The sequence below is a fragment of the Rhagoletis pomonella genome, unplaced genomic scaffold (assembly GCF_013731165.1).
Source record: "Rhagoletis pomonella isolate Grant_MI unplaced genomic scaffold, Rhpom_1.0 Rhpom_scaffold_00004, whole genome shotgun sequence".
Lineage (NCBI taxonomy): Eukaryota > Metazoa > Arthropoda > Insecta > Diptera > Tephritidae > Rhagoletis > Rhagoletis pomonella.
Window position 1 is genome coordinate 34201555 of NW_023458558.1, and position 3542 is coordinate 34205096.

At 31.5% G+C, this 3542-nt stretch overlaps 1 protein-coding gene across 1 annotated transcript in view; it reads right to left on the reverse strand.

Annotated features, from left to right (window-relative positions):
• The window catches only part of LOC118738204, a 6725-nt gene that overhangs the window by 390 nt on the left and 2793 nt on the right, over nucleotides 1-3542 (reverse strand). The gene's annotated exons all lie outside the window — the stretch shown is intronic.

Genomic DNA, 3542 nt, shown 5'->3' on the forward strand with positions numbered 1-3542 from the left:
TCGTATTATTGTGCTCATTGTGTGCTATTTTCGGCCACTTTTCGTTTTTTTTGTGCTCCGACCATTTGGTAAATAATTAAGACTTTGCTAAGTTAACCGTAACTTAGCAAGACATTCAATCAATGAAGTATTTTTACTACTTTTCTGGGCTTATTTTTTTGCGCTTTTTATGGGCTTTAAAAATATTGCCCGGTTAACATTGAAAAACCGTTTGACGCCACGCTAGCTAACCCACTTCTTAAACTTTGGTCGAACACGGATAAATAGTATTGAGGAATTACGTGCTATTTTTGGGCTTTTTAGAGTCACCTAAATAATTATAGGAGCTCATCCAGTTTCCGAGATAATTAAGACTTTGCTGGGTTGACTGCAACTTAGCAAAACATCCATCCAGTGAAGACTTTTACTGCTCATCTGGAATTATTATTTTGTGCTTTTTATGTGCTTTGCAAATCTTGCCCGTTAAACATTGAAAAATCGCTAAAAAATAGTGCACCGTAAACATTGAAAAATCCACTTCTTAAACTTTGGTCGAACACGGACAAATATTATTGAGGAATTACGTGCTATTTTTGGGCTTTTTACCAAAATAATTATAGGAGCTCATCCAGTTTCCGAGATAATTAGACTTTGCTGGGTTGACTGTAACTTAGCAAAACATCCATCCAGTGAAGACTTTTTACTGCTTAATTGGGTTTATTATTTTGTGCTTTTTATGTGCTTTGCAAATATCGTTAAACATTGAAAAATCGCTAAAACTATTGCCCAGTAAACATTGAAAAATCGCTTGACGTCACGGTAGCCGACCAACTTTATAAATTTTGGTCGAACACAGATATATATTGCTGAGGAATTAGGTGATATTAAGGGGCTTTTTAGGGCCGTCAAAATTATTTAAGGTGCTCAGTCAGTTTCCGGGATAATTAAGACTTTACTGGGTTAAATGTAACATAGCAAAACATCTGTTATGTGAAGACTTTTTGTTTAACGTTTTAAGTTTATGGAAAACTGTCAAGTGTACTCATTGAGGTGTTTAATAAACTCAGAGTTTAATTTGACATTTGTTTGTTAACTTTTTCTTATTTACATTTAGCCTGTCCCCGTACTCCAGCATTTAGACAGAAATAGTCCGAAGTAGCCGTGGTGTAGAATACCAACCGTTTAGGCATAAAGAAATAAAAAAAAAATTAGCTAAATAGAACTTTCCATGCTGGTTTCAACCATATGAAGATTATTTGGCGCAAATAAAAACTAAAGCCAGTAAAAAAGGTTCAAGTTTAACTTTTATATTTATAATATCTCGGAAACTATTTGACCGATCACAAACGTATTGATGCTAATTTAAAGATAATTTAAATACTTTTTACGCCATTAAAAAAAAGAAAAAAATATATATATATATATATTTTGATTATTAGGTGTTTCTGGCTTAAAAATATAAATGAAAGGAAACAATTATTATGGAATAGTTCCGTTACCTTTTCCAATAGCCAAAACTGTAAAAAAAAGCTGCCACACAGTTTGTATTTGGGGAGTGTTTGTAAAACCAATCATAGTATGCTATGGATTGCTTGATTTTGTATGGTTACCTCAAAACAATCATGATAGTAAACCATAACAAGCTCTCCCACTGAATATGGCACTTACATTAATCATCAGCCATACAGGTGCCTGATGTATCTATGACTGCAATCTGAAATTAATTTTTTAATTTTTTAATGAGAAAAGCCTTTATAGCCTGATCTGGGGTTGGATTCTGGACACTGAATATTATGTGCACTCCTAATTTTGCGATTTAGGAATAGTGTTGTCAGTTGAGATTATTTTTAAGAATCAAACTTGAAGGTGAAGCAAAAAAAAATCGGGCCTTTAAATAAAAGATTTATGTAGAAGTATGTATAAAAAATATTTGTAAAATATGTATGTATCTCTGAGATTAATTCAATTCATATCAAATATTTTTTGTTACTTAAGTAGAGACTATTGTTTAACTTCCACAATTCATTTTCAGATCACACATTTAATCTGCACTTAAATGGCCAATATTGGTTATTTAAATATGAGATATGCAACCCTGTGTTTGTACCAAACAACCAAGATTGATAGGTAGGTTGTTTTATCAATCTTGCCAAAGAACAATCAGCTGTTCAGTACAAAATGTAAACAAACAAGCAAATGCAACAACAATTTCAAGGAGGAAGCAACAGTGCTGCCACTTATTTGGCATATTTAAATAAAGTTGATCTGAAACCCAACGGAAGTTAAATTGCATTTACGCAACAATCCAAAATTAAACTTATGTGCCGTTTAAATATTCATTTGAAATTGGCCCTAATACTATGTTCACGTTAAAATATTAACTCGAGTTTAACGGTTAGAGTTTATGAACATTTGTCAAGTGTAATCATTGGGGTGTTTAAGAAGCTCACGATTTTAATTTGGCATCTGTTTGTTTACTTTTTCTCATTCACATTTAGCCTGTTCCCGTACTCAAGGATTTAGACAGAAATAGTCCGCAGTAGCCGTGTTGCAGAATACCAACCGTTTGGCCATAAAGAAATAAAAAACGTAGCTAAATAGAACTTTTCATGCTGACTTTAACCATACCAAGATTATTTGGTGCAAATAAAAACTAAAGCCCATAAAAGAGGTTAAAGTTAAACTTTTATATTTTTCTTTTATTTATAATATCTCGGGAACTATTTGACCGATTACAAACTTATTGATGCTAATTTAAAGATAATTTAGGTACGTTTTACGCGACGTATACAATTTTAAATAAACGCCATTAAAAAAAAATATATTTATATATTTTTTGGTTATTAGGTATTTCTTGCTTAAAACTATAAAGAAAGGAAACAAATTATGCACACCAAGTGAAATACCCCTAATTACCTTTATTTTGACGTCATTTAAAAAAATCAAAACATTTAACTTTAACCATTGATATCTTATTTCTTTTCAACTTTCGCCAAATAAAATCTTGCAGTACGGGAACAGACTAACGGCAAATTGGTTGCAGGTTTGGATTTTCAAAGACACAAACCAAATGCAATGCAACCCGTTTTGATCGACTTTGGTTTGTGTCTTTGCTAATCCAAACCTGCAACCAATTTGCCGACAGTTAGTCTGTTCCCGTACTGCAGGATTTAATCAGATATAGTCCCAGGTCGCTCCGTCCACACAAGTGTAGAATATCAGTAATCTAGCTATACAAAAACAAAAATGTGACTCAATAGAACTTTTTGTGCTAATTTCAACCCTACAAAATTTATTTGGCTAAAGAAAAAAATAAAGGACAGGGTTAAAGTTAAATTTTAAAATTTTTTTAAATATTATTATCTTTTGAACAATATGACCTATTAAAAAAATAATGACGTCAAAATAAAGGTAATTAGGGGATATTTCTCTTGGTGGACATAATTGTTTCCTTTCATTTATATTTTTAAGCCAGAAACACCTAATAATCAAAATATATATATATTTTTTTTTTCTTTTTTTTTAATGGCGTAAAAGGTATTTAAATTATCTTTAAATTAGCA